An 8,111-nucleotide genomic window follows, 5' to 3' on the forward strand; every position below is an offset into this window, starting at 1 on the left:
AGAGGCGTACTTTGGAAGGAAAGGTTGGCATCTTCAACCGCAAGCCCGTGAAATTGGTGTACGTTAATCGTAAGAACTGGCTCGTTGATGAGGAGGATTTTTAAAAAAGACAAAAATTCTACTCGTTTCTGCAATTGGGGAGATGCCGATGAAAGTGAAGGAAAAGAAATAAGTGCAAGATTTAAAAAAAGGAGAAAGAGTGAAACGTTGATCAGAAGGTGGGAGAAAAATAAGGGCACTATGAAGGTAAGTGAGGAAGAAGGTTAGATTTTTACTTTCAATTTGAGGCAACTCCTCTTCACGACAAACTCCCTGGTTCTTTCAAAATCATTCTTCTCTCTTTTTCCAAAAAATTATCTTTTTAAAATATTTTTATTGATATTTTACAATAAAAATATTGAACAATACAATTATGAAATGTGATACAGAGCAAAAGAGTTACAATATGGATCGTAAGTACAAATTCCAAAGCATTCTCAATGCACTAAAAGAGTACCTAACAAAAAAACACATTTCTTTCTTTTTAAATACTGCCATAAGATTATCAAGTCAAGTGGAAAAGTTTTGGGAAGATCTAAATCAGGTATTAAATAAAATCACAAAAAATAACATACCAAAAAATCCAGAGATCTTTCTCCTAAGTAATATAAGAAGTAAAGAACTTGGCCTCGATTTGGATGGAGCACAAAAAAGATTTATTATGATAGCCTTAGCTGTAGCAAAAAAATGTATAATGTCAACCTGGAAATCAGAAGAGAGCCTGAGAATACAGCAATGGTACATAGAAATGAATAAATGTATTCCATTAGAAAAAATAACATATAATTTAAGAAATAACATCACAGTATTCGAACAAATTTGGGAACCTTACATGGAACACAACAGTCCTACCGAGGACCTCCACCACCTAAAATGACAGAATGAGAAGAAGACGAAATGAACTGACCCGGAGTGTAAAAGTAGATGACACAATTTTCATTGTGTGATGACATTGTTTAATGGGTTTAATGTGTTGGATATGTTGAATGTTTAGTGGGTGGGGAGGGGGTAGGAAGGAGGGAGGGAAGGGAGGGGAAAAAGGGGAGAAAATGACACTGTGTATATTCAAGAGGGAAATGTTCATGTGTATTTTGGTCAATATGGTTCATAGTATGAAAAATAAAAAAATTTTTAAAAAATTTAAAAAAGATAATCAAGTCTCTATTGCACTTTGAGTTAGAAAATTCGAGAGATTCATAGCCCTATTCAAGAAGAACATACTAGGCACTTCAGTCTTGAATATCTGCCCCCTTATCTAAAATTATATCCCTTTGCTTGTGACTCCCTTATTGACAGAAACATCTTAACATTCCTCCAAGAATATCTTAATATTTCAAAAGTCTACCCCTCCTTCTTCTCAACTTCAAAGAACACATTGGACTTCTTGAACCATTAACAATTGGACGACCCTCTTCACCCCAGAAAATAATGATTGGACAACACTCTTCATCCCAGGAATTAATGATTGGACAACCTTCTTCATCCCAAGAATTGTTGACTTAACAACCCTCTTCATCCCAGAAATTGATGATTGGACAACCTTCTTCATCCCAAGAATTGATGATTGGACAACCCTCTTCATCCCAGGAATTGATGATTGGACAACCCTCTTCATCCCAGGAATTGATGATTGGACAACCCTCTTCAACCCAGGAATTAGCCCATTAAATATTAAGCTTCTTCGATTTTCTTTTAAGATTTGCATAGGAATCATTTTAATTGTAATATCTTCCCAAATGCATTCATATGCCTTGCTACAGATTTTGTAGTGAGAGAAATGATTATAATTAAAGGTGTGAGTAAAAATTCCAAAACTATTTATGCCGTGAGGATAAATTTATTGACATTAGTTTCTGAAGATGTTTAAAGTGCTTGTTTAGTGTAGTAATTAGCATACAAATGCACATAGCATGACAATATATTGCCTCATGCTTAGCTAAGTACAACATTTAGTAGAGCACAGTAGTGCCTCACAGACCCATAAACTGAGTTCAATCCTAATCTCTGGTACTGTTTTAGTGGAGAATTCATGTTTTTGGGTTTCTGACAGAGGCTCCAGTTTCCTCCCACAACCCAAAGTTGCCTTAGTTAGGTGGGTAATTGATCATTGGGGGATCAGAGGTGGCGAATGTGAGCAAATTTAAGTCTTGGGAGTCACTACCTTAGAGGATCTTTCCTGGACCCAACACAATAATGGCCTCTTGAAGAAAGCACGTCAGCACCTCTACTTTCACAGGAATTTGTGTGGGTTTGGTATGACATCAGTAACCCTGGGAAATTTCTACAAAAATGTGGAGGAATGTGTGATGACTGGTTGCATCTTGGTCTGGTAAGGGGACACCAATACCCCTAAGTGTAAAGCTCTGCAAAAGTTAGTGGCACAGGTCCAGGACATCACAGGCAAAACCCTCCCTACCATCAAGAAAATTTACAGGGAATGCAGTTGTTGGAGAGCAGCAGCAATCATCAAGGTTCCACACCACCCATTTCACTGCTTCTGTCAAGGAAGAGATATAGGTGCCACAAGGTTCACACCACCAGTTGCTACCCCTCCACTGTCAGACTCCTTAACAGCAAACTCAATCAGGGACTCATTTAAGGACTCTTTTATACTTCATTGTTTTTTAAAAAATCTCTCTGTATTGCACTGTCAGTTTGTTTACATTTCTTTATCTGTTAACAGTTCTTTATTTATTTACATGGGTATGTTGTGCAGTTTTCTTTGCACCATCAATAAGGGGTAATTCTGCCTCGCCACAAGAAATCTCAGGGTTGTATCCTGTCAATAAATCTGATATCTAAATCTAATCTAATTAGCTACTAAATTTCTACTAATTACTACAGTTGAGAAGTAGTACCTGGAAAAGTTGATGGGAATATGGAGAGAATAAAATGTGTAAGGTTTGTGTAAATGAATACCTTTTGTTGCTGGAAGCTTGATGGTCTGAAGATCCTATTTCTTAGCTGTACAAGAGAAAAATCTTAACAGTTTCCTTTTCGATTGAGGTAAACAAGGGCAAGGAACTGGGATTCAAATGGAAGTGAAATTATAAATTGTTCAAGAATGTGATACGCAGATGAATGAATCAATCACATGATCTTTGTAATTACCTTTTAATTTTTAATTACTTAGGTAAAATGTTCATGGCGAAGAGGGGAGCTTTTAGTCTGCTCAGAACTATTATCCATTAAGGAAGGAAGTACCACTTGACCTGGCCTGGTAGTGAAGCCAAAAATAAGGGAACAATTGCATTAATTTGAGTTCAAAAATAGATCAGGGAATGGAAAAGTCAAAAGACAAGAAACTTTACCTAAGGGGAAAAGACAAGGAAACTTTCCAAAATTTGATGGAAGGAAACATTGGTTAAGAGTGGTGGAACATATGCAAAACAAAGGATGAAATAATGTATAAATAAAATACTTGGCATGGTGAAAAACATTCAAGACTGAATCTCCGTGCACGATTATGGGGAATAGATCAAATTTAAATTAGGAGGATGAATTTATGAGTGACTGAGAGATAAATCGGAGCAAATCTAAAACAATGGTCGATTGAAAAGATAAAGATAGAACTTCAGAGGAGATTGGCCAAAAAAGAGTTGAGGTCATTTAAAAAGGTGTTTAATTGAAGTGAAATAGAATCATTCAATTGGGAAGGATGTTAGAAGGCCATGGAAAGATCAGTAATGACCAAGGAACTAAATAAAAACAGCAAAAACACAATACTGGAGAAACTCAGCGGTCAAACAATGTACTTTATACAGCAAAGATAAAGATTCATAGCTAATGTTTCAGGCTTGACCCTTCCTTCAAGGTAAATAAATAACTTTTGTTTTCATGCAAGAAATGAGCCTGGAGATTGTACGTCCATCATCAAAACATAAGTGAAATGTCCTTATGTACTGAAATTCTCACTTGCTGCAACCGAACAAAATGCAGATACACCTACAACAATAAAATATAAATTCAAAGAATCATATGAAGCAAAAGGTTGAATTTATACAAGTTCGTAAAATTATGAGGGGCATAGATAGGGTAGACATATTTTCCTAGGGTGGGGAAGTTGATAAATGGATCATCCCAACTCAACTTGGCCATGCCAACGATGAACATAGAACACATAGAACATAGATGCTCACATCGCTCTATTCCTTTCCTATACAAGTTTCTGTTCAAATCCCTTTTAAATGTTATAATTATATCTGCCTTGACCACTTCCTCTGGCATCTTGTTCAAGTCACCAACCACTACATGGACCTAAAATTGCCTTTAAATTTGCCCAATCTCACTTGAAATCCATTTCCATGATTCCATGAAGACTCCATTATCAGAGGTGTTGGAAAATGAAAGGCCTCAACAGAAAAATGATGTGAAATCTGGTCCATCATTGCATGGGAGCTGAATTTGTCACTTGTCTTATGTAGTCACCAATATTCAAGGCATAAAATAATCCAACTATTATTAGTATAGCGGTTAGTACAAAGCTATTACATCAACAGCTACCCAGGTTTGACTCCTGCACTGTTTGTAAGGAATTTGTACGTTCTCCCCGTGTGTGCGTGGATTTCCTCTGGGTGCTTCGGTTTCCTCCCACCCTTCAAAAAAAAAACAACATATGGGGGTTGTTGGTTAATTGGGATATCTAGGCAGCTGGGTTTGAGGAATGGAAAGGACTGTGTCTAAAATTTTTTTTAAGTTTTCTCCTTTTCTGTTACAAATACAGAAGATATTTTCACTACCTAGCAAGTTGCTATAATACAGAATTCTGAGTTGTTATTCCATACCTTGCACTCTATAAACTCATTACAAGCGCTCTCTTTCTTTATTTTGTTTTTATTTTATGTACCCTATTTTTTTTAATCTTTAAAATAAGTCTTTGCAATCAGAATTCCAAATACTGCTGGCATTAGTGGAGCTCTGATCATTGAGCTGCATTGAAGCAACATTTCCTATAGTTGACTGCCTTTCCTTCCCAGAATCGTGATATGGTGACAACACAGAAGGAAGAGAGCTGTTAGAAAGGGAGCAGCATGTCTGCTATCAGCAAAAGAATAGGTCAGAAGGGCCTATTACTATGTTGTATGTCTAAATTTAAATCAATATAGATTTTGCATTTTTATCTCACTTGATTATCCTTGGTCATGAATTTAATGTTAATGAACGTGATTATTCAGCTGAAGTAAAGGGTGGGGCAGGTAAAACTGAAGGGTGACCATCCACCAAATCTCATCTGGGCCCACATCCCTCTCCTTACTACTGCATTCAGAGCTGGGGCTGGAAGCCCCATAAAGTCCTGCAATAGGTCCTGGACACAGCCCATAACATCATGGGCAAAACCTTCCCATCATCAAGAAAATCGACATGGAATGCTGCTGTCAGAGAGGAGCAGCAATCATCAGGGATTTACACCATCCAGGGCATGCTCTGCTCTCAATGCTCTCATCAGGGAAGAGGTATCGGTGCCACAAGACTCACACCACTAGGTGCAGGAACAGCTGCTACCCCTCCAGCACCAGACTCCTCAACAACAGACTCAGTCAGGGGCTCATTTAAGGACTCTAACCTGCACTTTATTGATTTTTTTCTCTCTGTATTGCACAATCAATTTGTTTACATTTTTATTTGTTCCTATGTCTACATAGAATACTTTTTTTGCACTGCCAGTATGTGGTAATTCTGCCTTGCCCACAGAATAAAGAATCTCAGGGTTATATATGAAGTCTGACAACAGATCTGAAAATCTGAAATCTGACAGTACACAAAATGAATTCAAATTTTAAGGATTAGCTTAATTACATGTGCAGGAATGGCTTTCACTTGCACTCACTCCCATCATGTGCGACTCATGGGGAACCAAATGAGCAGAGGACAGTAGAACCTTATGCCTACCCAATAGATGTTCTCCTCCTCCTTCAAGTGATAGTTATGAAAGCATTTGGTGGAGATGAGTAAAGAGAAGCTTGTCGCTCAACATAAGGAAGTAATGACATGTTGCTTCCTTCACTGGACTGAGGTGATGAATCGATGCCCAAGTTTGGGAATTTTGCATTTCGGCTGGAGAGAAATTATAAAGGCAATGGGTTAATTTCGGCATCAGATCATTTTGCACACTTTTGATTGCATATTTTGGTCCAATTTTTGAGGTTAGCTCTGCATGAATCTCTATTTCTATAAATTATAAAGGCAATGGGTTAATTTCGGCATCAGATCATTTTGCACACTTTTGATTGCATATTTTGGTCCAATTTTTGAGGTGGGCTCTGCATGACTCTCCATTTCTATATAGCCATATCTATATATGAAGGTTGTGGGAAACATAGTCTTGAATTTCTTTCTCTACAGGCAACGTTCATTGACACCTGAGCTTTGCCCATTTTGCTAGAAGGACTGCATCATAGTAATTGTATATCACAGTGAACTAATCAAGTCTGCTCACAAATTTCACCAAATCCACCAAATAATAAAGAGCAGCATTAATAATTATCAGGGGTCCATAGTGACGCTGGCCTAGTCCCTCATTTTAAGGATGTGTGCACAGATGGAGGCAGACAGCAGAATCGCAAGGCATAATTGAGAGCAAAACAATTTTAATGAAAGTTAACAATGCTCCATTGTGACACCAGTAATAGCCATTATTAGTCAGTGCCAACCAAATATTAGAAAACACTTGTAGCACCAGGCCATGCCTCTATATATCAATTTTTGGGATGTTTCATGTCATGAAGCTAAATTGTTTTTTTTTGGCATATTTTTACATTCAGTCAATGCATGAAAGACTGAATCAAAATAGAGAGTCTCGAGGTTCGAGCTGGAATCATAAATCTATGTTTGGCAAGGAACTTCAAGGAAGGAGGAGGTTCCAAACATGAAAGAAAGCCATTTCCTCTGGATTCCTCATCTGGTGGAATTTGGCCTCCAGGCCTGCCTAATTATCTGGTGCTGCTGCTTTAACAGTGAAGTCCGCAGTCTGTGGATGAGACAGCAGAATAAAGCATTAGCTGTGCATCTAAAACCTAGAGGATTAAGGAAGAAACTTGCACATCAATTCTCTTGTATGCTTAGCTTGTTAATTTATAACCAGATTTAATCTACTTTACTTTGGTCTGCAACAAGTCCTATTTAAATATATGTTTGTTCCATGCTATTTGTTTTTAAATTCGGACCACCCTTCATTCCTGTCAATCGTATGTTCCCGAATAAGTATCTTATTCCTGTTGGCTCCAAGTTGATCACTGAAAAGGACTTTCTGCCCTGCATTCTGCACCATAATTAGAAAGGTTGAAGCACTGAAAACTTGTCTTAATTTTGATATTTTTATCAAAACAATTTGAAAGACATACATGGTGAGTTACCAAGGGAGGCAGAACAATTCTGTGTGCACATTGAGATCCCAAAAGGAATGATGAGGTGGATGGTCAAATAATCTGTTGAAGTAGTACGAGGTGTTAGAACTACAACTTAAAACATGTGTTCATCAGCTGATTGTATTTTCCTTTAATTATATTATATGTCAGGTCCATCCATGGAAATCTTAGTGATGAAGGGAAATGTGCAATTTGTTAATAATGAATATAAAAGTTAGCATGAACTCTTCAAATTTTAGTCAGTGGACTGAAATCATCTCTGAATCTCTTGGGATAAAGGAAGGAGAGTGAATTTATTCTACGAATGTTATCCATAAAATTCCATTCATATGATTGATCGCAAAAATGAGTGCTATCAATCCTTTTAGACTTTTAAACAACTCAGCCCATCTTCCACAGTACAAACAAAATGCAAAGAATTACTGAATTATGACAGGGGTTGTAGAATGGACCAAAGATAATGCCACAAAGTAGAAGGTTAATAACATGTATAAGATTCCAATATTTCTTCAATATTCACACAATTACAGCAAGGCAATTACAGTAGGAAATACTGGATGGCTTCATCTCACTGAAGAAATATAAATAAATTTCTCATCCATATCCTTTTTCTCACTATTTCAAATACAAATAAAAGTATTGGTTGAGGAATGAGTCAAATAAAGGATTTCAGCCATATAATACAGTAGATTTGGAATTCATACCATT

General features: G+C 37.0%; 1 long non-coding RNA gene across 1 annotated transcript; it reads right to left on the reverse strand.

Moving 5' to 3' along the window:
* Positions 1 to 3,835: 3,835 nt before the first annotated feature.
* On the reverse strand, positions 3,836 to 6,578 carry LOC138747276 (uncharacterized). The gene is made up of 3 exons (XR_011347402.1): positions 6,476 to 6,578; positions 5,929 to 6,093; positions 3,836 to 3,984 (listed from the first exon to the last, which is right to left on the reverse strand). It is a non-coding gene; the product is annotated as an uncharacterized lncRNA (long non-coding RNA).
* Positions 6,579 to 8,111: the final 1,533 nt, after the last annotated feature.

The sequence above is a fragment of the Narcine bancroftii genome, chromosome 12, assembly GCF_036971445.1.
Source record: "Narcine bancroftii isolate sNarBan1 chromosome 12, sNarBan1.hap1, whole genome shotgun sequence".
Lineage (NCBI taxonomy): Eukaryota > Metazoa > Chordata > Chondrichthyes > Torpediniformes > Narcinidae > Narcine > Narcine bancroftii.